Source organism: Empidonax traillii, unplaced genomic scaffold, assembly GCF_003031625.1.
Source record: "Empidonax traillii isolate 1590-97213 ecotype Southwest subspecies unplaced genomic scaffold, ASM303162v1 scaffold428:size834259, whole genome shotgun sequence".
NCBI lineage: Eukaryota > Metazoa > Chordata > Aves > Passeriformes > Tyrannidae > Empidonax > Empidonax traillii.
Window position 1 is genome coordinate 621,571 of NW_020955621.1, and position 26,330 is coordinate 647,900.

The window sequence follows — 26,330 nt, forward strand, 5'->3', positions numbered from 1 at the left end:
CCCTGCTATGATGGGCCACCATGCAGGACCTTCGGAGACACCAAGCCCCTCCACCTGTTGCTGACCAAAAATCCCGTGCATAAACTTCCTAGATCTTATGACAACCAAAATAATCTCCTCACTGCCCACCTTGGCCCTTTGGTACCTGACCCTTGCTTCACATCCCCCTCAGCCCAGCAACGAGTTCAGCAAGGGGCATCATCTCCCAGCCAGAGCTGCACAGCTTCCACCTGCCAGCAGCAGATCCTGCTCCTTGCCCCTGGTACATCAGGTGGGGCTCTGTATCTCTGGCTTTTCTACACCTAAACCAAAAAAAAAAAGGAAAGAAAAATTGTCCCTGCTCCAAATGCCAAGCAAGGGTCTGGTGCACTGTAACATGCTCCATCTCATTTATTTTATAGCACTTTAATGCCTCTCTCAGTTGTCTCACTACAGAGACTCCAGGCAGAGTGGAGCCTTGTTCCTTAGCAACTTGCAGTACACATGACAAAATTAACCCAAACAGTTTTGTTTATTAACTCTCAATAAGGAGCAAACAAAACAGCAACCTGAGAGTTTCACAACAAAGAATGCTTTCCATTTTGGGTGCGTTACTAATATTACAGACGACAATGTTATCTTGGGTGTTCTGTGGGAATTTTTTTTAGCCCTTTTGTGAAGACCTATTTGAAGCACAAAAGTCTTTCCCTCCCTCCCCAGTGCCTGATATTTCTATAATGGAAAGACTCTACGTAATAATAGAAAAATTAAAAGACTACTGGAGCTAATGAGCTCTAGCTGATGCCTGCTTGGCACAGCAAAATCCAGGTTTAGAGGGTGGAGGTGTGAATATTATCCCAGACTCTCTCCCAGAGTTTGGACAAATTTCAAGGATGAGGTTTTCAATCTGCTGGGATTTCCTCCAGGCTCTTCAGAAAAATGTGACCTTATGCTACTCCATCCCTGTACCCCAAACCTTAAAATATGGTCCTGTTTCAGAGATATTTTAGGAGAATATGTGTATTAATTCATGCAAGGCAGCACAGGCTTAAATTGAGAAGGTATTTAAGCAGCTGACTAAATCACACCAATTTAAGCAGCAGTCAGGTGTCTGAAGATCTGGTGTTCAGGTGCTCTGGAGATGTGAGCCAGAGATGTCCCCTAAGAAGACTGTTGAGGATGTCACCTGTGGAATATGTAAGTTTATGTCCATCATAAAAAGGGATTAAAGGTATTCTTTTTATGATTCCTGTCATATGGATTTAAAACAAAAACAAAAACAAAAAAACAACACAATTGCTTTTCAAAAAATACAAAAAACTTGTTGGGCTTTACCAAAGGACAAGAGCCTGTCGCCTTGCTGTCTCAGGATATTCAGATGAAAGGCTGCTGCTGAGAATTTCAGGCCTAGGAGAAACTTCTACAAGATTATTTCCAGATATGAAACCCTTTTCCTGCTGTACTGCTGAGCCCTCCCACTCCGACACTTCGTGGCAACTGCTGATAATGAAAGTGCAGAGGCTCCCTCCCAAGAACTAACCACACCAGCTGATCCAGGCAGCCCTTTCCGGCCTTTATGGAGAAGAATAAGTGACTTGTGCATTCTTGTGAGAAACTACTGAGACACCAGCTACAGCATCAATAGGTTTTCATGGAAGCAGAATGCAGATTCTTATCACAATCCATTTATTTAGTGAGTAGTGACAAATGAATTCCTTGGAAACTTACTCCTGGTAATCCCAGAGCTCCGAGTGCTCGGCATTGAAACAACAGAGAGGCAGGATGGTCAGAGGCACGTACTCCAAGAGCCATGCTCTTCCTGGTGGCAGCTAGTGGAAGGGGTGATGAGGAGGTGGGAGAGGGACTGGAAGTGGAGCAGGAGGTGAGGGAGAAGGTCCACTCTCAGCTCTGCAGCTGAGCTCAGAGTCCTTGATGGGTTTCTGCACAAATGCAGGTGAGGAGATACAGGCTGGAAGGATTCTGCCAATATACTCAATGCACTGTGGTGTGAGTAAGTAAACAGGCTTTGAGAGCCTGACAGGAGTGTTTATCTTATCTTATCCAGGCCATCCTCTGTCCTACACAAAGATTTTTCCTTTTTGTACATTTTCCAGTGTGCAAAACTTCAGTGGATGCAAGCATTTCCCTTAGGAAGTCTTTCACAAGTGGCTTGCTTTCCCTGCCAGGAGATCTTTGCACAGACTGCATCCAGAGCCCCATGGTCAGGTGTTCTCTGTAGAAAGAGAAAAGTGAGCAGGCTCAACTACACAGGGGATTCCTGATAAAACTAGTCTGCAGCCTTGCTCACCTCCCCACCCCAAGTTTTAGCTAACATCTTCTCAGGTTCCCTGAGCAGAGAGCATTTGCTCTTTCATCAGCACTCAGTGCAAAGCAGGAACAGTCAGTTTGGGAAGGCACAGACGCAGAAGGTCAGGCCATTCCTGTATACTGAGTGTAAGGCAGAACCCTCTCCTATAGTGCTGCTCAGGTTCATTGGCTACACAGTCCATGGACTCTTCACACTCTGCCCAGCCCCTTCTGTGCACCCCTCTGTAAAATCATTACTAGTAGCTGTGAGATCCTGGAGCATATCAGGAAAAATTGTTCAATCCAACCACATGGAATAGGCAAGGGCCTCTCTGTTTTCCCCTGGAATTTGCCATCTCTGTACCACTATGGCCTTGGGACAACCTTGCTCTGATTTTTCCTCCATGGAAAGCCAGGCCAGCTTTGCTCTTACATCTCAGGTAAGAACATAGCCCTCCTTCCCCTTACCCTCTATCTAAGTTCCACAACCCCTGTGGTTCCTGACATTTGAGTGAAGATATCTTTGGGACACATTAGGGTCAGGTTTGATTCCTGTCACTAACAAAAAGCTGGCAAAATTGAATGAACTTCAAAATAAAAACTGCAGAGACTTTTCAGATTGTCCTCTCTGGGACTGACATGCCCATGTTGGCACAACACAGCACTGGCCACAGCTGAAGGGTACACATTGACAGCACATCTACAACTGCATCAAGAGGTTGAGGTTTTGACCCTTTCCTTAGGACAGAAAGAAATATGACCATCTGTCCCTGACCCAGGCTGGGCTGCAGCTTTCTCAGCTCAGCTGGATGCTTATCTCAACAGGTAGCTGCTTGCTGTTGAGTATTGATGCAGTTATGACATAGCACCAAATTCTACAGCTTATGAGTAAAACTTGTTATTGATCTTCAACCTCTCCCAGCCTCTACAACAAGAAATGAGACCATTTAGATGTGGAGCCATTCGTCCGTCTATCCATCCATCCTTAAAGCCTGCTGTGAAGTGTGGCTCTGGCAGCAGGGAAAGGGAAGGCATGTGGCTCAGGACCTGAAGTGTGGCTCTGGCAGCAGGGAAAGGGAAGGCATGTGGCTCAGGACCTGAGCCTTGAAGTCTGGTTCTGCTGGCTCCAACGTGGACAGAGCTGAGTGGGAAATTTACACCTGGTCCCCCTTAAGATGTCCTGTCTATTTTCTATTTTCATGCTCAGCCTCCCCACCATCCCCAGCAGAGGGGAGGAGGAGCAAAATATTCAGCCACTGTTCCACCCCCAAATTAACACCTGAGGAAAGAAGAGGTGAGCTTTCTCTGAAGAGTTGCTGAAGAAAAGGACAAGGTAACCTGAGGAAAGGAGGGGGCTTTTCCCAGCACCCAAAATGCCTTGCCCCCATCCACTCATCAAAGTTTCTTTTCCTTCTATATCTAATTTTTTTTTCCCTTTTCTCTGTGCACTTTGGCCAAGAGGAAATCTGGAAGCTGACATTGCCTCAAAATCTCAGTTTAAGCCTTCCCCATTCCCAGTTTATACTGTTTTTTCGTCTACAGCTCCCTCAGTCACACCCATCTAACTCTGTGCCTTGCAGCAAGAACACTTGGACACACATGAAGGTAGATTTGAACTATTGCCTTTGATAGTTACAGGGTCTGCTTAAGCAAACTAGGCTAAATACAAACGTTCCTAATGAAAGCTTATACCGTCCAGGTCCCTCCTGGCTTAGGCAGCAGTTACACATGTCCCTCTCAGCCCAGCTCAGAGGGTCATTTGTAGGTTTGTTTCACACTCTCCTGTTAAACTCGTCTTGTAGAGTTTGGAGAATACTCCGATGTTGAAGCCACCCCAGGCACCTTTATGCTCTGTTCATCACAGAAGCTGTCCAGGTGAAAATGCCCTACACCAGTGAAAAATGTCCCTTGAGACTTGGTAGATTATTCTCCCCCACCCCTCTGCCTTCTTTTCCTTTCTTTGTCCCAGGGCACTGGTCAGCTCCGGCTCACCACCCTCAGACACGTGCGCACACAGCCGGGCCAAGAGGGGAAATGAATCACACTGGGAGATCATGATTGCAGGATTCTTATCTTGAAAAAAAACATGCACATCTTCAGAAGCCTGGCAGAGAAAAAGAATCTTGGCCAGCTCAAGAACTTCCAAACAAGATTTCCTAGGGGTCAGGAACAAGTCTGCTTTCTTATTCATCATAATCTTCTTCATCAAAAAAAAAAAAAAAAAAAAAAAAAAAAAAAAAAAAAAAAAAAAAAAAAAAAAAAACCAAACAAACAACCTGAGCAACCTTTTCAGCTGTAAAATAGGCACTCTGGGAATAGGGAGATGGGAAAATCCCTACAAGACCAGTAGCTCCAGGCAGGATACCCTCTGTGTAGTGAGCTCCAAGGGTCTTTCAGATTCCCAAAAGCTGGCAGGTTGCAGCCATTGTATCAAATTGGATTACATGGGTAAGGATTCCTGATCTGAAAGTCATTGTGGCTGCTGTGTACAAGTAAACCGTATGTAGGCAACACTCTAAAAATCCAACAGGTCCTCTGAGAACTTAGAGCTTCTCAAGGCAAAATTAATTAAGAAGTAATGAACTGAGCTTTTGATACCAGAGTGGAAGTGTGGCTGCAGGCACAAACACTAAAAGAAGGGTGCTTTTGACTGATTTTTAATTAGAATTTAATAGTGCCCCGAAGTTACATCTCTCATTAAAAAAAAAAAAAAAAAAAAAACCAACTTACCTAGTTTTATGTGAGGAACAATTCAAATTAGATTTTAACATATGCAAATAACTGGTCTGAAAGATCTGCATGGAAGTAATAGAGATAGTACAGGTTAAATCCTTGACCCTTTACAGTAGATTATTCTTTAACTGATCCATCAGTCAGTTTGTTTGCAGTTAAACGTTGGAATTAATCATTTGAAGGAAGCACTGAAAAGCCATGTGAAATGCAGGCTTCAGCTGAGGTAAATTAGCACAGCCCATTGATTTTAACCACATTAACTATCTCACTGGAGTGTGCAGATCTTAACTGTACACAATATTTCCAAGTCACGGCCGGTTCCAAGTCCCTTCTTAGACTGAATAGCCTCTCACTGTCCAAAACGTCTCATTAAATACAGCTTAGCACGTATAAGCCTGAGGAAATCTGCCCATAAAGTCATCCAGATTGCTCAAAAAGCCCCAGCTGGAAAACAGAGTGTGTGTCAGGGTAACTCCACAGGCTTCTGGGGTGGCTTGGCCAAGGTTTGTACCTCTAAGACATTTGCAGGTATGTTGCTGTTACTGATAGCATCAAGAAACCCATCTGAGCAAGAGCCCACAGGGTCTGGCTCGAGATGAGTTGTCGTGAGAGAAGGCCAAGAAAATACTTTCACTCATCCTGAGCAAACAGCTCCTTTTGCTGCACTGTATCTAGGAGAATATTTGTATCATGGAAATCTAACTTACCTTCTCTCTTTGGAATCCTGGGCTTTTGCTGCACTTCCCTCGATAAATGTCCCTCTCAAGATGAACAACATACACAGTACTAAACAGTAAAATTAAATAGTAACTGTGGTTGCCCCTCAAACAAAACTGCCTAGCGGAGATTACCAGTTAGCTGCTTTTCAAATGCATCTCAAACTCATCTTGCTCAGAGGTACAATACACAATACAGCTGCTTAGATAATTAAAAAGAAAGACAAAACTCCATCCTCCTCTCACAGCGTCTGGTTGTGATGGAGCCTTTCACATGGTTAGAGGGAAGGGAGCTGACAAGACACACAAAATCACACCTCCTGCTCAAGACAAAGGGCATTTGGGTACCTACTGTAACTGCCACGGTTGTTTTTCTCCACTCACTGTAACAAAGCCTCACTGTCCTGGATAATAAGTGACCTGAATCACTTATAGATCTCCTGTAGCCACATGATGCAGAGTTGCCTGAGTGCAGTGCCAGCAGCAGGCTGGATACAGCCCATAAACTTTGGTCTGCCATGTTCAGGTGTCTTGTCTGTACAGTTCTCTAATCCTTAGGACTTCATTAAGCACAGAGGGAGCAATAAAAAGTGGTGCTTGTTGTGGTTTAGGGTTTTTTTCCTTGCTTCTTTGTAATTACACAAGAATTTAAAGGTAGTGTAGAAAGACCATGCCAAGAAACTGTATCTTTCCTCACCAGTTCCATGTTAGTCAAGCACTGATTCTACAGCTACTGAAGAGCAAGTTTGTACCTTCTGTTTGATGAGACCATGATCTATCAGGAAGTTTTCTGTTCACACACAGGAGGAAACACCCTACTGCCACCCCATCTGTCTTTAGGACACCACATGGGGACAGGTGTTGATGTAGCTTAAATGCCTAGGCTGTAATCTCTTCGTGTGACCCATGGCAGGTTGCATTCCCAAAGACAGAGGTTATCAAGGGGTGAGGGAATGGGTAGGATGAGAGTTTCAGGTCACAGGCAGGTAATCCAAGGGCAGATAATCCAAGCAGCACTGGGGAAGGAGCTGAGGGTTGTTCTGTTTGATGGGATGCTGTGCATTTGGGTTACTTTTGAAGTAGAAGTGTGGCAGAGGATCATGCTTCATCCGGCTGTGCAGTTTATGGTATCTTTCCCCACTTTGTTATAATAGCATCGATCCCCATCTGTGATTAACTCCCTACAAATACACTTCTAGAGACAGTTTTTGCTTGTACAGCCACTGGGCTTTTTCACTCTGCATTCAGATTTGGTGCTGAAATAGAGGCATTGACTTTCATTCAGATGAATTCTGTCACCTTAGTGCTTAAATAGATCCATGCTAACCCCAGACTTTGTTTGGTTGGCCATTTCTTTTTAATCTTCAGGATCCCAGATCACTCTTCTGATGCATCTCCCAGCAGTCCTTGCCTGTTTTGCTCCTTATTCATAGAATCATAGAATATCCTGAGTTGGAAGAAACCCCAAGGATCATCAACTGTAACTCCAACATCACCCAGTCTGACTATTCATGCCAGCCTGCTATTTACCAAGGAAATATAGGTCATGGTAGCAAACAGGGTTGAGAGCAGCAGCATCTGAGTGCCCCAGACAGCTGAACTATCAAGGTGAGTCCTTTGGGTATGGAGAAGGACATGGATATAAATTTGGGCTTGGGATGCTTTTGTGTGGCAAGAACAGCTGGGAAAGCTCATGAGTAAATCGGTCTCTTTGGGTGTTTATTGGGACCTCTCATCACTGGTTTGTACTTTCTCCTGAGCTCAGGCATGAGCCTGGGAAGAATGTATGGGGGCTTGAGAGGTAGATAACGATAACAGCTCCTTGGTGATTACTCCACATCACCCCAGCACGATGTGTTTAGAGAGTGCCTAAAGTGGGTGTTGTTTCAAAGGGGCAAGGCAGCTCCTCAAGCAGTTTTATGGCTTTGTAATTTATTTACCAAGGCAAGCTCAGGTCAGTCACACTATCTGTTTCTTTTTTTGATGAGGTGCTGTTTGCTTTTCTCTCTCATGTTCTGGATGGATTGAGATGCAAGGAGGTCAAACGACTTCTCCCTGAAGTCTCCAGGGCTTCCAATGCTAAGTCATTCCACCTTTTAATGTGTTAAGCAAGGAGATTTGACTTGAGGTCGGGGGAATTGCAAACATGTTTAAAGGTGCTTTAAAACCTTCCTAACAAGGAGCCTACATGAGAGCCTTGGTCTTCTGTGTACTACTGAGTTTTAACACCTGTGCAGCTCCACTCACTTCTGCTGAGTGTCACAGCCAGCTGAAATGATCTAAGGATATCCTTTAGGAAAGGTCTGCAAAGGAATATTTTTCATCAGCTCAACTACTAATCTGGATAAATTCAGATACTCCCACAGTTTTTCAGGTCTGAAATGGAAGCTGCTAAACTTAGCCTGGGGTTTTCTTCTTCAGACCAGGACCAGCCAAGACCTGGACACTTGACTTTCTGTCTAAATATATCATAGGGAAGATACTGACTCTCTTTCCACACCTTGCTTCCACTTTAAAATTGGTGCCATAGACTAGGGAATTGAGAGAACCTTTGATGGAGGCATATTTAAGAAAGAAACACCTTTTTCCTTTCCCCTTTCTCTTTGCAAAATGAGCAAAACCAATCTGAGACTAAATAAAATCACTTCAAATGCTCTTGCATCTGAAGGTCATTTAAGAAAAGCATCAGGTGAAAACCAGCATGTATAAGAAAAGTAAGGGGCTTAAGTTCATAGGAAATGAGCTAACTGGGTAAGGCACAACAATAAATTATGGAGAACACAGGGGAGATGATCAGGTTTTTTTTTTATCCACTTGAGAAAATCATCACTTCTGGTGATCCAACGTGTGTCCTAGGGAAGTATCATTAAAGATTTCCCTGGTTTTTTTCTCTTCCACCAGGACCTGCCTTCAGCCAAGGCTGGAGACAGATATGGAGCTGGATGGAACCTTCTGATCCAGCTCATCCCTCAGGCTCTATGTGAGGTAGTTCAGTTTCTTCCCACAGAGACATCTCAGCTCTTATATCAGCAGTTGAGGTGCTTGCAGATTTTGCAGGTTACTCTTGATTTTCTTTCTCCTGTGTTTCAGGGAAGTGCCCAAATGAACAGGCCCTGGATGGCCTTGGGAATGGGGGGTCTTAGGCTCTCCTGCTGGAATTGGCCCAGCTTGTGCTGCTAGTTAGCTGTTCACTGGAGCAGGAACCTCTAATTTGACTTTCCCACATTACACCCATGAGTGTCCTGACTCTGGGGCTGGATAGTCCGTCTTCCACTTCTCCTCTCTGGTCCAATAAATGTTTAATTATTTATACCACATGGAACAGCTTCAGCAGGAGACTTTGAGACCAGGCCCTGGAGGATCGAACAGTTGGATGCTCATGGCAGTTTTTCAGGACGTGGGAGGCTCTGCATAAACCATAGGAAATAGAAGTTCAGTCTGGGTCTCCAACAGCATGAGAGAAGGCTTAGACCAGTGGCATCTGTTTCCAGCGCAGATTACTGGTGCACTGAGAAAGCTTATGGGATATAGCCACTTATAGGGCTTCTTGCACCATGTAAACTTAGAGGATGAACTCTTCATCAAATCAGGAGAGAGGATGGATTTCCCATTTGTTTCCGTGGGCTAGGAAGTCATCAAGCAGGATTTAGGCATGATCATTTCAGCCAAGCCAAGATTTAGGCAGGTTTGAATTTATCATGGTGTCAGGAATGCAAACACTACCTTTAGGTGGGGCAGATGCCCCATATTAGAGGGGGCAATTAGACACTACCTATCCTTATGGGGTTAATCTGCAATAACTCCACAACGTAAAAATTCGGAAATGCTCTTTAAGTGATTGGGAATATGAAACAGAGAGGAGGGAAAGATACAAAGCTACACACAAATGCAACCTTCCCTCAGCATAGCTTGAGCTTGGGTTGTATATCACAGGGGAGAGGTTTTATTAGAGCTCATTAAATTTTAAAGCCTTAATGGCACCTTCTGTGCCGTGCGATTGGTGTAAAAAGGAGAGCTTGAGAAGGCACTGATGCAGCAGGACGGACGGCACCCTCCACCGCAGTGCTTGTGGCTGGGAGATAAGCTCCCGGCTGCAGAGCATCCGCGGGATTAGCGTGACACCGTCTGGCCAGAGCCGGTACGAGCCCTGCAGCTCAAGGCTGAAGCATCCCCGGGCTGGCAGAGGCTCGTTGGAGCAGCAGGGAAGATTTGCGAGGTGAATGAACTGGCCCTGATGCCTTTCGGGAGAGCGTGCGAGTGCGACAGCCAGGAACACAGGTGGGGTTGCAGAAAATGAAGCAACACGGTACAGCAAAGTTGGTGTAACCAAGCTGCAAGCGAGTAAAAAACTCCGATTGTCACTTTGTAGTAATTGGTTCTGCTGTCGCTAAACCTGCTTGCTGGGTCTACTGTTTTGGTTTTTCTTCTTTCTCTTCCCCCATTTCCCCAACACTTGGCTTTTTTTAAACTTCAAAACTGCAGCAACTACCTGACACATTTTCTGTTTCCGCTCCTCCAGCCGCACTTTTCAGACACACTGCCTAAGGACAGTGCTGCTGGCTGTAGCAGTAGTGCCCAGGACCAGGAGGAGGGAGTGTCAGCAGGTCAATAAAGTTACTCTCAGGTGGATGTTCTGTGCATGACTTGAACCTTTGCATTTAGAAACAAACAACTCACCTGTAAGGCGTTTTGTTTTTGGTTTTGTTTTTGGTTTTTTTCCCCTAATTTTATTTTATTTTATTTTTATTTAAGGACCACCAGGGCTGAAATTTTCAAAATATCCCTAAGGGTGTTGCTCATCTAAAACTCAGACTCTTGGATGTCAAAGGCCTAAATGCACTTGGGTCTCTCCCTCTCTGAGCCATACACCCCACAGCAGTAATCTGAAACTGTGTATGTCTGTATCCAGGTCAGGGAGACTGCAATAGAGCTCATTTGCCTGACTCACTAACTTCCCTGCCAAGACAGCATGAAATTTTCATGACACTGCAAAGTAGCTGATCCACAACCTCCTAAATGTCGCTGCTCCAAAGATTTTATACTCAGGAAGAACCCTGAATAATTGATCTGCTTTTGGGATGCAGGATTATTTATTTATTTATTCATTCATTCATTCATTCATTTATAGTAGTGTTTTAGGAAAAATATATTGGCTGAGTTGAGGAAAGCAAAGTCTCTACAAAGTCTTGGGTGGGACAAGACCACCTAGCAGCTCTAAAAACCTAGGACAAACCATGGGAAGGTGATTCATGGTTATATTCGCAATCTCAGACATTTTCCCTGTCAAGACACAGCATTTCCCAAGACCAAGGTCATCCAGCCAGGTATAACCACGTGATGAGTGGAGCAGACCGATGGCTCAGAGAGAACAGAGCCACGTCCCATGCCAGGCTGGATGGGGCTTTGAGCAACCTGGTCTAGTAAGAGGCGTCCCTGCCCATGGAAGAGGGGCCACACTAGATGATCTTTAAGGTCTCTTCCAACCCAAACCATTCTATGATTCTATGCCTTGAGGATGACATTCTGCAGAACCAGAATTTGTAGAGTCAGCCTGGGCCATTCCTGAATTCCTATGGTTTGAGAGGTTCAGACAAAAAATCACCTATCGGTTAGAGTCTTCGAAGCCACATGTTACAAGCTGAGTCTTGCTGTAGCACTCAGTCGGGCCCAGACTGGGTTGCTTTATTATTCAAACGCACTGCATCTTAGTCATATTATTTTTTTTCAGCGTGGAAACAGCTACATTCCTTCTACAAGCCAAGAGGTTGGATGTGCAGCCTGCACAGTCAAGGCATGTCTGAATTTGCCTCTTTTAAACTCTTTGATAACTTTCTCTATCCCTGGGTAACTCAAATACTTTTACAATGAGTGACTCAAGAAAAAAAAAACAAATCCTGACTGCATAAGATTTGAAAGGTTCTCTTCAAATCACTGCATTGTGACTGCTCTTCTGTGCCACCTCTGGGTCCTCTGTGTGGAAGTGTGTGAGATCCCTTCAGTCATGCAAGGACAAAAAGATCTCAACATGGGTATTTAGGGGTATTTATGTGAGGGTATTTAATAAATAGCCAAGAAAAAAGTGAAAAGCAGCTTGCTATCAGCAGCAGGCAGCTCTGTCGAGCTGCTCCCGCCCCAGTGTGAGGTTTCCTCCCAGGTGGCTTCCCAGGCACAGTTTTGCTCTTCCATGTGTAGGAAGCCAAGCTCTGTCTTTCAGACACATGGAAGCAAATACATGTCCATGAGGAGAGAAGGTGCCTACATCTGTGAGGGGCTTCAGTGGCTATCCATGAGCAGTAAAGAAGTAAAGTAACAAAGCAGTAAAGAGGTGAAATTTTTATTTTTAAGAAGTAAAAATTAGAATTTTTATTTTTAAGTATTAAAAGTTGTCTTTCCTGCCAAAAGCAGGGCTGCATTCAGACCATTTCTCAGGTAGCATTTTGGAGCTGGAGTTGTGACCCTGGTTGAGGTGGCCAGGTGCTGACAGCCCTGGCTGTAGCTGTTAGGATTCTGCACCTCTATCTAGCTTTCCAACCATCCAGGACATCCTGCCTGGGGACAGACAAGTAGGCAGACAGACAGGCAACCCAGCTCCCCTCTGACACATGCTTTCCCAGTGACTTACTCCATTTCCCAGATAGACAGTCAGAGAGGACCTAGAAAATTTCTTTTGCGTTTTTGATACTCAAAAAAACACCACCAACCACAAACCAGTTTTGGTCTGTGCAAGGGAGAGTTCTCAGCATGGTCTCAGGAAATTCTCTGAGTCAGTGGGAAGACATTATGGGGCCATCAGCCCCAAGGACAGAGGGAAACCCCACGAAGTTCCAGGTCATCACAAGATGCTCTTCTCTCTCCTGGGGGGAGCTTCTGTATTCTCTTCCTTAAAGCCCTGCAGGAGCCCTCCCAGCCCATTCCAGGCTCTGCAGCCAGAAGCAAGAACATTTCTTCCACCTGGGCAAGCCCTGGGTGGACTTGGCCACCCTGCAGTGGGATGGGAGCTGGGAGACAGGAGCTGGGACTGTGTTGCTGGGTAGCTGGGTATTGCACTGCCCTGCCATGTCCTGCAGCAGGTCCCAAAGTGGGAGGCTGTCTGGTTCATGCTGTTTCTTACTTTCTTGAATGCACACTAATTTGCAGTTACTGTCTCTTGCTCTATTCCTTTCCTCCAGAGCAGCTTGTTTCACAGGCACCTTCCCTCAACCCAGATACTGTAGTTTATGTTTCATTTTTCACTGCTGCAAGAGCGATGCAATCCACAAGCAGTTTCACTTGGTGATGTTCACGTGAATATCAACAGATCAACAAAACTCATCTTGTAACATCCTAAAACTAAAGACTTTCTCATGAGCATTAAGGTCTTTCATGTTTTCATCCAGCTAGAGCTGACACAAAAAAAATAGACTAATCACAAAAAAAAGATTTGTATTTGACTGATATTCTGGTGAACCAAAGAAAAGCAGAACAACAATAAGCTATATAAAGGCCAAAACAACAAGTATGAGGCAAATAGATTTGCTTTTGCTTGTCTCCTCTCCTTGAGGAAAAAGGGTAACATCAGAAACAGAAAAAACATACTGTCACATGTAGGTTCCCCACACTTTTAGAGGGGGCCATATAGGGCTGGTTAGACCAGCAACACTAACCCCAGTGCCAAGAAAGAGTGTGTCATACAACTCCACACACAGACAGCAGCTCGGCAGGACTGAATGAGGAAAAATTTGTGGTCATTTATATGCATGCTAGAAGGGTTGGTAACAAGTGAGAGGAACTGAAAGTTATGTTACTCGTGAAGGAATTTGACACAGCTGATGTCACAGGAGCCTGGTGACATGACTTTCCTGATTACTGAAATAAAACTGTTGATTAGGAAGGGCAGACTGAGGGCAGTTCTGTATAGCACCACTATGGACTTGGGAGCTGAAAAGTCAGATTTGCAAGATGTTCAGCAGAAGAGGAAGAATATCTGTGGAAAGATCCATATATCAGAGCATCAAACAATGTCAGAAAGTCAAAAAGCAGGATGAGTTGTTCCCTAAACCCCATTATTCATTAAACCCTCATCAAATCTGTGGAAAGAACAGTTCTGTATGCACAGAGGGTTTCATGTGGGAGACATGAGCTAGAGATGTAAGCAGCCAATGAAAAATACCATCTTGGTGATACAGGTGAATTCTCTAACACCTGAGGTATGCACCCATGGTGAGATCATTCTTTATGACATACCATGGTGAACCAAATGCTGGGTAGAGAGTTCGTTGATCTCTGAACACCAGGCATCATGACTGTGACCTGATTGTTTGTCTGCCCTAAACACTCAGCATTAAAAAGGTAAATTCTCTAACTCAAAAGAATATTACTATCAAGTTGACTGGTAGAAAAAAAGTTGGTAGAAAAAACGGAATGAAAGATCAGGACTTTGATGAGAGTTTATCAGATGGTCAAAAAGTTGGAATTTCCAAGTCAAGAGTGCAAACAGATCATATAAAAAAATCTCATCCTGGTTTGGTGACAAAGAGAAGGAATCAGAATGAAACAGAAAAGCGATCTATCACAGCTGTGAAAGTGGGAAACAGTTACCAGTTAATATAAAATAGAAATAACTAAGTGGGAGAAATTAGTAAGTGAAATTAGAACTCTCTGGAAACACCTCAGTTCAGAAGAAAGAATCTACTCAGGACAAAAGTAGCTTAACAATGCAGGAGTATCAATAGAGAGAGGTAGTAAAATTAATGGTAGTGTAAAAAGGGAGAGTACTTAATAGATATTTGCATTCAGAAAGAAGTCAGCCTGTGTATATGTGTAACATGAGGTTGGTAACTGACATTTTTGCTCAGCAATATCAAGCAGCTCATAAACATGGTCCAACAGGGAAAAGATATTTAAGATAGGGACTGTGGCTATTCAACATTCCTGAAAGACATGGCATGATCTCTCTCTCACTTCCATTTGAAGAAGGGCTTATAATGTGTCAATACTTCAAAAAGGTAAAGAGGATTAACTGGGTAAGTACAGCCAAATAGAAGAGACAGATGCAAACAGCAATGAATTAAGGGTGAGAGTGCAGTAAATGGTGATTGGCATCCTTCAAAGAACAACAAGGATTATTTTCCAAGCTGAGTTCCAGCTTTGATGAGTCCGTCCCAGACACAACAGATTCAGGGTTTTCCCAGGCATCAGATGCTGTACCAGGAACAAGACTGTGTCCTGTAAAGCACTAAAAGTGATCCCATAACTGATATAACAGCTGGAGAAGTGAGAGATTTTGAATACCAATAAATGACCACAGCATGGGCTCCCAGTACAGTCCTATGAGAAAAGGAAATAAGTCAACCATGGGTGTGTGTATCTGGTGTTGCATGCAGGCAGAGATGCAGCGAAACAACTTTATCTTTTTGTGTTCATGCAAAGCACCAGAAAGATCCCTGCTGAGATAGTCCCTGACCTGCAGACTTGTGGGGTCATGGAGCAGCTCGGGGAAGAGGTGTGTTGCCTGTGTGCTGCCCCCAGGACACTGCTTTACCCCAGGGGCCACTTTTAGCCACTGCTGCAGACAGGACCTTGGACTAGGCAAACCTTTGGTTAGCCAATAAAGCCACTCTTACTGTCTTCTGTTGTCTGCATGTCTGTCTTTCCATGTGTGTACTCTCCAAAGGAATCTTAAAAGAGGAAACCCTGAACTAACCACCTGCAACAGCAACTTGCAAAGACCAGAGCAAACTCCATCCTCTGTGAGGTTCAGGACTCGCTCTGCTCTTTGGTCTTTTATTTGCTTTGTCCATCACACTAAATCACTTCTCGGTCTACTGTGACTGTGTGTAGGCTGATTGCACAAAGATTTTCACAAAACACCACTTGTTTCTTGAGTTCCTAACTATCACCACAGGCTCCTGGCTGTGCCAGCACAGGTCTGGCCTTCAGTATGACCTTTGGCAGGGTGCATGGGCAGCAGGCGTGTTTCAGACCCAGCTGTCAGGAGTGTTTTTCCATTTGATCCACTACAGTTGTCTGTCAAAAGACAAAAATAGCCTCAGCACCAGGGAGTGGGACTTCCTTCTGAGAGTTCCCCAGATGCTGGATCAGTTCCCCAATTGCTTTCCTTATGAAATGTAGATGTAATTTTCCATATAGTTGGCCTGCTTTTGGTGGGAGAGGTACAGGCCTCACCCTCTTCCACCCCTCCTCTCTTCATTTTGTCTTCTCTCCAGAGCAAATCCTCAGAGGAACTCAGGCACAGACTGGTACCCACCACTGGCTGGGGAGTCATATATATGTATTTATCCAGATATTTACTGGACATTTTGTACAGAATGTTCCTGTGAGAGACAGTCAAAAGCTTTACTGAAATCCAAAAAGATGACATCAACTGGCTTTCCTTGATCAAGCATTATTATTATGATTTATTATCTCGTCAGAAAAGGAAATTAAATTTGTCAAGCAGGACTTTCCCCTCATGAACCTGTCCTGGCTGTGACCGGTGACTGTCCTGTCTTCCAGGTGTTTTTCAGTAAGGCCCAGACTATTCTCCACCATTTTACCAGGCATAAAAGTGAGACTGCTGAGGTGCTTTACTGCTCAGCACTGGCATGCAGGAAGACTCAGCTGTAGGTATCTAGGGACATCGATTATAAAAAATGTGATTTCTGATGGGAAGAAACAGATTGTGGGTTAGACGTGGTCTAGAAAGAGGGAGTTCATGTTAAGTGTCTACTGAGAATGGCTCCCGGGAGTTATGCCTTTTTTTTATACCTTGAATTTATATGGAAGAAAACACCAGGAACTAAGGACTGTTTTACTTTAAGTGGGAAGGTTAAAACAAGTGTGTTCCTTATGTATTAAGCAGGTGTATTCCTTTTGTATAAACAAAGCCCTGGCTTCTGCTGGGTCCAGCCTGGAAGAAAGGAGACAGTCCTCAGCAGCGCTCTTTGGTGACTGGGACAAAATACCATTGGAAGGGACCAAACACATCAGGGGACTGGGGGGGTCTCCACTGTCTGCACCTCCAGAGCACGGCTGCCCATCTCTGCAGTGGGGGCTTTAACCCAGGGCGATTCAGACTCAACACAGAGCCCAGACCTAGCAGCCACTCACACACCAACGCTGGCAGAGATCTCCCCAGTCATGGACCTGGCCCACTTCTGCACACACTGGAAATCCAAGGGAGGTTTTGTGAGAAGGGGATTGTTTGGGCTGGTTTTTCTTTTGAACCCTGTAATAACACTACTAGTGTCTAGTTGTGCACACTCTTTAAAGAGCTGGGATTCCCCCTTCTGATAGAAGTTACACAGCAGTCACACTTTCTTTAATCTCCACCAAACTATTATTTCAACATGCCACCCACACAGCCAGATGAAAAGCACTGGTAAAAGTGAATTGTTGTTGTTTTGTTTTTTCCTTCTCAGAAGAAAACCAAAGCTTAGAAGAAAAGCTCAGAGTCCGGCTTTGTATGTACTGACTCCTCCTTTCCATCTGGAATTTCCCATTAGTTAAACCATAAACAAACGCCATTCAAATATGCTAAAATAAAGTGAACTGAAATTCAGTAGCAGACATAGAATTAGGGACTACTTGTAATCTAGTGGTTACAAATAAAGACCAAGAGCTGATAGAATCTGATTTTTCATTTTAAACTGTTTTAAATTTCTTATTCAATGAAGTAATAATTCACTTCATAAATTAAGTTGCATTTGAATACAGCTTTTAATTTGATTTTGTGATTGAGCTTGATAAGGTTTTTAACTATCAGACGTTGCTCCTCTTCATTCCCAAATAATGGATTAGACTTTGAAGAGCAAATACCAGCATGCTGTTACCATTTTTCAAAAGGATTTAGGCATTGTAACTGTTTATTTATTGTTTTGTTGTCCTACCACTGATGCATCTACTAAGACATCCTCTAACAGGGAGATAGATGATGATGTTCTAACAGAAAATGTTATTGCTAAGAGTAGGTGCACAAATCTTAGATTACTATGAAAGGAACATAATTTTTTTACAAAAAAAACCACTACAAGGCAACCACAGAACAAACAAAAGACAACGGGAGATGACCTTTTTACACATAGTACAGCAGCTTACATTCTCTCCTCCTGTTTTTCTGCCTCTGGATTGTTAAGAAGACTTTTAGGGAAAGAGGACTGGTATGGCCTGTGTTCATTTTATTAATTATTTTTTTAAGTAAAATTTCAAAGCAACAAAATCAGCTGATATATCCCTGGTGGTCATTCCAACAGCCAGCAGACAGAAGGAGAATGGATTAAGAGAAGACCTGCCAAAAAGGACTTGGGGGTGCTGAAAGCCAACCATGTGCTGGGCTCCATCAAAAGCAGTGTGGCCAGCAGGTGATTCTGACCCTTTGCTCTGCTCTTGCAAGACTCCACCTGGACCACTGCTGGACATCCATCTGGAAATCCAGCTCTGGGTGTCGGTGTCCCAGCATCAGAAGGGCATGGACCAACTGGAGCAAGTCCAGAGGCGGCCATGAAGATGTTCAGGATGCTGGAGCACCTCTGCTATGAGGACAGACTTGAGAGAGTTGGAGATGTTCAGCCTGAAGAAGAGAAGGTTCCAGGGAGATGTTAGTGCATGTTCCAGTACCTAATGGGGATACAATGGAGAAGGAGTTTTGACAAGGTCATGGAGTGTTTCAGAACAAGAGATAATGGCTTTAGACTGAGAGAGGGCAGGTTTAGATTAGATATTGAGTTCAAGTTCGATGGGGCTTGGAGCAACTTGATCTAGTGAGAGGTGTCCCTGCCCATGGCACGGAGGTTGGAACTAGATGATCTTAAAGGTCCCTTTCAACCCAAACCATTCTATGATTCTACAGTGTTATAAATTTTGCTGCCCACCGCTAGGAACAGCCACTGGGAGCCTGTTGCTGTTCTTTACCAAAGTGACCCAGATCTGACTCCATAGCTCCAGCTCAGCAATAAGACTCCAGTTCCTAACATGTTTTAAGCACATGCTTCAGTTCTTGAGGCAACTGAGCCAACATAACATTGGTGCCAAGCACCTTTGTACCATCTCTGGCATTTATGGGAGCCTTGGTTGGGCCAGTTCTTCTAACTTAATGGCAGAAACCCATCCTGTTATTTATTTTTCAAAGGTAGCTGGATCTTCCCCTTTTGATAAAAGTGCATGGTGGTGCTCAAACAGTTATTTAGATGCTGTGTAAAAAAATGCAGCTTGCAGCATTCTAGTAGCAAGTTTTATGCTACTTTTGTGCAGTGCCTGTAAGAAAGGGGATCTGGTCCATATAGCAGCGTGTCCACTGCAGTGGCACAAATAAAAAACACTGCAAACTGGGCTCAGTAGGAATGGTAGGCCTGGGTGGCTCTTTTGAGGGGTCTGCTGGTGCTCTCATTGGGAGTACAAGCAGCTGTTTTCAACAAAGCAAAATGTATGAAACGTGAATCGCCTGAGGTGGATAACAGGAGGCTGATGACCGACACTTCTGCCATGGCAGCTGCTTTCCTGGTCTTTAAAGAAGTCCTGAGCAAAGGGGTTGCCTGGTTGTACAATGTCAGGTTTCTCCAGGGCACCTAAACTCATGTGTAAGATACCAGTGGCTGCTCCTGAAGCTACCTGTGAATATTTATGTTCACTTCTCTGAAAAAAAAAAATGCGCTTGTTTATCACTGTCCAGAGCCCTCACTGACATGTAGGCATCTCAAGCATCTTCTAGGGTTTTGGAGTTTGGGTTTGTTGGGGTTTTTTTTAATTTGTAATAATACCTGGGCCTCATACAGTATCTTTAATCTCAAAATCTCTTAAAAGGAAGTAGATATCACAGCTGTCTTTTAAACAGAGAAAACTAAAAATTAGAAAGAGATGAGATTAATGAAAAGAGACCACAAGATCAGTCCAGAACTGAGTTATCTCTTTCCTTCCCATTATTTGACAGCACACTCCACCAAAGGTGGTGGAGAATTATAAAATATTTGCATGTCTTAAAATGTTGAAGGCTGCAGGTTTGCCTGTACTGAAGTTTCATGCAAAAACATCCCACATCTCGGTAACCTGAAGTACACATGGCTTTGTGGTGTCAAGGTCCACCTGTTTCCACTCTGCAAACTCACTCTAGAAAAGCTACCACACGTATCACTCTCACGCACCACAGACTGCAAGGCAGACACACTTCCCATCCTCAGTTTCACATGTTAAAATAGGTCTGTACCACCCCAGCACCGGGTGAAGCTGCACCATCTGTCTTCCTACCATAGCTCTATTTACCAAATGATTGAAGCTGCTAGTGTCAGGAGAGAAGGTGATGGATGTCTTTTAATGTTGAAGAATCCTTCCAATTAATACGGTTGCTTCACGAATGCATCTTCAAAAATACATTCCCAGGCTGTAAATGAACTGTTTAAGTGAATGGAAACTGATGAACACAAAAGTTCCGGAGATCTATACAAAGACCAACATATGTAGGAAGACATATTTATACTGAATAAACTGTGCAGGAGATCAAAAGTCAGCATTTTCGAGGATGATTTCACATAGATTTCTCTGTTGTCTGTTCCCTCTTTATGACAGAGTAAGAGGATCTGAAAAACTGCTGGAGAAGGAGGGCAAAAAGCTTGGAATTTTTTTCCTTGGGGTGTACACATACCTAGAAATGTCAAGGAAGGCCGTACTTCCTTTTTCAGACTGTATCAGGGAATTTATCTGAGAAAAGGCAAAGCAAATATCTCAAGATACGTGCCCCATTAAATCTTTCACTTTAATTTAAGGCTGAACATCATACCTTCATCAGGCACTTTCCTTTCTCCAAAGCATTAAGTTGCTTATAACAATACATTTTTTGAACACTTTGCTGAAAGTGTTCAAAAAAATATGTTAATTGTGGCACTTGGGTCCATAGTTTAGTGGTGCCCTCGGCAGTGCTGTATTAATGGTTGGACTCAATGATATTAGCAGTCTTTTCCAGCCCAAATGATTCTATTCTATGATTCTAGCAAAGACTGGAAGGGGTCTTTCACGCCCACCAGCATCCCTCAAGATTCAAGAGAAGATGCCTCAAAAAAGACATCAGAGGTAACCATCTAACTGCAGGAGATGGTTCCACAGCCTGGCTTCTGCAGAGTAGTGTCATCCATACAGATCACACCCACATAAGAGCCTCAGTTCTTCCACTGGAGGTCAGTGACACAAAGCAAGTAATTGTAAAGTAGAGCCTGCACTGGTCTGTCAGCTCCCCCACTGAGGTGCAGTCAGTCAGGTGGATCACAAAAGGTCTGGCAAGGGCTCACGAAAATCAGTTGTGCAGAGGGGTTCTGCCTGATGGTCTTATGGAGATGCCTGCTGCTGGCAGCAGGTGTGTATCCCACTGCTTGCTGAGGCTCATGCCATGGGAGTTTCACCTCACATGAAATCACAGAGACCTCTGAAGTCTTCTTGCAAAAATGGCTTTTGAGAAAACATGAGAAATGGAGCACAGAGCTGACAACTTCTGCGACTTCTCCATCACACAGAGCTGTTGAAGTTCAGATCAGTGACTCAGGGACCAGTTTGATCTAGACAAGAGCTGTCATGTCCAGGGTGATTCCAGATGTATACAAGAGGGAATTCCTAGTGCTGAAGAATCCCAAGCTGATGCAAGTTGCCGATTTTAATATATAGGGACATTCTTTTGAACCAAAGGACTCACATCCTCTGTCCATCTGTGATTGCAGACCTCCACAACACATCATGCTCTGGAGAAAAACCAGGACATTAAGTCCTGTCCCCGATTAAATTTGCCCTCCTGTTTTGTTGTCTTCTTGCCTTTTTCCTCCCACTCCTCCTCTGTCCCATTTCCTTTTCCTGTGTGCTTACATGTCAGCCCCTGTACGTGCAGATCAGTAAATCAAACCATTTACATAGCATTATTTTCTATGTTATCTCTGTTCTGCAAAGTGTTTCCTGCTTTCCTGCCAGCAGCATTTTCTAAGGTGCCCCTCGGCACTGAGCCCCAGCGCGGTCGTGCCAGGGATAACCCACGGGTACCTGCCAGCTCTGTGGCAGCTTCCCCTAGCAGGGCACCAGCTTCCTAAAGCCACCCACCCTCCCAGGACTTCCTGCAGCTCTCCAGGGTGGGCTGCTGGAATCTTTGCAGTGGAGAGCTGGCAGTGAGGGTCCCTAACCGCAGCTGAAGGAGCAGATGCAACATGAACACCACACACCCTTTGAATCTCTGCTGCACCAGCTTGGTCAAGCCTAGCTACAGATAAAAATGACGGTGGCTAAGGGCAAAACAGCAGGAGTAAACAAAAAAAAAATTGAATTTAGGGTGTTTGAGTGGGATTTGGAGGATCCAAAGCTCAGGTTTGTCCAGGGCACTCACTTTGTGCATGTCAGCTCCCAGTCAGTCCTTCAGCCATTCCATATCCTAGGGTTTTCAAATGGGTGGACAGATCTTATGACATTGTTGTATTGGATCTGGCTGAGCTGGAGTTCATTTCCCCATCGTAGCCCTCAACCTTACATGGTTGACACAATTTTTGCATTAACCTCAGATCTAATAATCAAAAATGTAAGAGCCCTGCAGTCGCACAGAGCTCTGGGTAGCCACATTAGCTGTTTACACAGCGTGCAAAACCAGCTTGAACTTCCCTCTGAGTTTGTGAAGCTTAAACCAACTTCAACTGTTGGCCCAGAGCTGCTGCTTTGAGTTAGTAAAAAAAAATTATAAATGTGTATTCTTTGAACCGCACCCTTTTCCTCCCCATGCACTAACAACTGTAACCTCCTTACCCAGTGGGTGTTAGAGTTTCCTAGTATAAGGTGGGGTTTTTACAAGAAAAAAAGGCAGACATATCTGTCAAAAGGCTTGCAACCCAGGCTGAATGCGTGGTGTGAGTGGGATGTTTGGAGGTATGTGTATTTAGACGTGGACTTCAAAGCGTGGAGACAAATCCACTGAGCTGCAGCACACTCACTGTCTCAGCTTTGGCTGTGCCACTGGCAGCAGGATGTCCCAAAGAGGCTGTTAGATATGACCCAGCTGCGTGCCCAACCTCATCCCAAGGGCCCCAATGCACAGACTGGCACCTCTTCACTCTCACCATTCAGAGGACAAATCTGTTGTTTGCCCCAGAGAAGTCAGTCGAGTCAAAGGTCTCTCAGTTGCCACATGGCAACAAGCTGCGCTCTGCCAGGGAGCTCCTGAGAGGGAATGCATCAATCCCAGTGCATGAAGGGGTAGGACTGTCAAACATGATAGGGCTTTTCTTTCCTTGATAAGGGCATGATCAGTCACTTTGTGGATTTCCAGAGGCACACAGTACACCACTGCACCAGTGAAAACTGAGGACGACCAAATTTCCACACGCCATTCACTAAAACAGGCAAACTTAAAGCAAGAGGATTTTCCAGTGCAGATGTGAGATGCAGGCATTTATGCAACCTGGCTAACCAGAAGGAATCTGACTGTGTCAACCCACCCATCACATGTAGAAAAGCCAGTGCATCAAAAAGCTTAGCAGCTGAAACTCCCACCTTTTGCTTCCAACAGCAGAACAAGAAGGTTTCTGCACTCCCTGCTGTGAATTGGGTGTGCACAGGAAGCCAGAAAGACATATGAGCACTTTCCCATGCTGCAAACTTAAAGCCATATTCTACCATTTTCCAAAAAAATGAGCCTCAGTTACTTGGAAAAAGATGTACAACTGTACCAAGTTGTCTTCCTGGGTAATCATTTGCAGAGTTGTCAAATGACCACGACTCTGTTCAATTGCAGGTGGAGGTAGGAGAGGCAGATGATCTGAAGTTTTCTCCATTTCTAGGTTCTTGTTGGTCACAACCAGGGGAAGAAAAAACACTAACACAGAGCATTTTCATATGCAGTGGAAGAGAGAAATATCCTACCAGCTTTTCTCTTGATAGTTTCTAAATGAAAAAAAGGGTGAGTGAAAACTCAAATCTGAGAGTCTTTCAAAGACATTGGGTCCCAACAGTCTTCCATGGTTATTTGTGTTTACTGGTCTATGGTACACAAGCAATTTCTCTATCATAGTGCTGTGAAAATCCCCACAAATTTTCTCTCCTATGCAGCACTGCATTAAAACAAGGATTGACTCTTTTTTCTTTTATGTTTTTGAACAGTCACTCTGCCACAGCAGCAAAATGATCAAGAGTGCAGAGAAGACATCTCTGCAGCTCAACTTGCTTAAATGTGCTACCAAAAAGGCAGCTGATTAAATAGCATGCAGAAATTATATGGTAGAAAGAAATATTCTTAAACTGCCCAATCCAAACTCAATGAAGCTAAAAGAAACATTTCCATTTACTTCAGTTGGATTTAAACAGAGGCCAGAGGGTTTCTGCCTTCTGCTATAAGTGGTTCTTTATCTGATCTTTTTTCTCTGCCTAGATATGACATCATTACAGTACAGCTCCAGTCAGAATTTATGTTACTGTACTGCTTGCACTATCTCTACCAAATACAGACTAAACTTACTTCAACTGTTTGGTTTAGTTTTGCCACCCACAGAAGCCCTAGATCTGTGTTCATCTCAGTCCCAGAAGATCTTGTCAGGGGTTTTTTTAAATCTTAGCATCAATCTTCAGCTTGCAGGGCAATTGTTGTGGGGGATGTCTATTGTGGCTGTACTGAGAGAAGCATGAAGTAGCAGTGATTCTAAATAGTAATACTTTTCAGGTTTGACTGGAAGATTCGAGGGCACAGAGATGTGTCATCTTCCATTTCCCTATGGAGGACCATGCAATTTTCAATGTTGCATCATGAAATTTAGTTACAAAAATGCATATGTCCCTGACTATCCTAAACCCTACACCTGTGAGAGAATAATCAGGTAGGTATTTGACTCCACAGTTGACTGCATCCAAATGGGAACTGTGACATCAAAAGTACCACAGGGGAGCCCACTGCTGTCTGTGAAAACTCCAGTTCTTCAGGTCTGAGAGCACTTTGCTTTTTTCTGTCCTACACCTCTGAATGAGGAATGGTCACCTACAGAGAGAAATCAGCTCTGGTCGTCTCAGAAACATCATTCCATCCTTCTTTGTGTTTTCCTTTGGGTTTGGTCTCTACATAGAACAGGACCAAAATGAAACCACGTGTTTGAGGAAGTGCACAGACTGGTTCCAGCCCTCTGCCCTGTCAGGCTGAGCTGATACAGACAGACATTTCACCTATTCTCCTCCACAGATGGAAACTGGCTTCAGCCTCTTCTTCCTCAATTCCTTCTGGATCCAGATAATAAATTGCTCTTCACAGAAGGAGTCATCCCCAGAGACCCTCTCCAGCAAAATGGAAAAAAAGTAACTCTTTCACACCAGAATAAAAGTACACACTAAGTATTTCTTTAATTTTTCAGCAGAAATGCTTTGCTTTCAATACAGATATCAAAAGTAAATTCAGTACTCTGCTTGCCTTAGGTTACTACCCAGTTCCACCCTGTCCTACCTTAGCCCCCAGCAGCCTGCAAGCACTGACATACCCTCACAGGGTCCTGTAAGCATCTCACTGCAAGTGGAATTGGTAGAAGTTGATGGGTAAGTTGCCTGAAAACTTAATAACTCTGTTCATAACTGACTTTTGCAGAGTCACACACAGCATCTGCAAAAACACATGGAACAGGTCTCACAAACAAGGTCTAGGTTGGCAACATAACACTGGGATCTTCTTCCTCCTTCACTTAAAGCCTGTGCTACAGCACTTGGCACAGATCACGTGCTCCTTTATATCAAAGCTCTTTCCTAGTAAGGAACTCCTGCAAATGAACACTTCTTCTTGAAGCTGCTCAAACCACCAGCTCATTTTCAGCCTTTTCTAGCACTGCTGGCACCAGAATAGTCTCTCCCCTCTGTTACCCCTCCCTTCTATTGGGCTCTAACACTGGCTCTCACCTATTTCTATACCTAGCCATTTCACACTTAGCCAGGGGATTACATCTACTCCACAAATAAGGAATAAGCACCTACCACAGGCATCGTGCTCCTGAGGAGTCAGGAGGGTTTGGAACAGTTCATTGGTCTCTTGTCCCTCCAGGGCACGTCATCACAGTGATTAAGGTGCACACTCAGAACAGGAGCCCAGATAGAGTCTGGCAGTCACAAAAGCATCTTTCCACCCCTGTACAAGTGGCAGAATTTGACACTGTCCTTTTTAAGGCTTCTGCTCCTCCTAGATGCTCTCCTGGCAGCACTGGTCAGCCTCGTTCTGTGCACACCCAAATAAAAGTGACACAGTTGGAGAGTCTGGTGAAGGTATGTGCTTTCTTTTTAGCTCGTCACTTATGACTGCACGTGGGGGAAGTTAGGCACTTCCTGCAGTTTTTTCAGAGCAGCCTGTGAGTACGGCAGGAGCCGGAGCACCCCATCGTCTCCTCTGCAAAAGAAAGGAAAAAAAAAAAAAAAAAAAGTAAGTGTTCTGTTCCCGAGGCAAGGCATTGCTTCTATTTTAGCATCATTTTGTTTTGTTCTGGTTTGGTCACTGCTTCTCCATGCTGTGAATTTGTGCTTAAGAAATGCAGACCCTGTTGATGTTTCACCATAGTCTAAATCTCCTTGTGATTTATATAACAGAGAAAAAGTCTTGTTGGGTGTGTGTTAATTAGAGTTCATTGCAGTTCGTGAAGTCTTTCCTATCTG

The 26,330-nt window shown here is 44.2% G+C and overlaps 1 long non-coding RNA gene across 1 annotated transcript in view; it reads left to right on the plus strand.

The window, feature by feature from the left end:
- Positions 1-26,085, plus strand: part of LOC114062725 — a 65,220-nt gene extending 39,135 nt beyond the window's left edge. The window contains exons 2-3 of the long non-coding RNA XR_003572437.1: positions 25,116-25,232; positions 25,966-26,085. This is a non-coding gene — a long non-coding RNA (uncharacterized LOC114062725). The remainder of the gene's footprint in view (positions 1-25,115; positions 25,233-25,965) is intronic.
- The last annotated feature ends 245 nt before the right edge of the window (positions 26,086-26,330 follow it).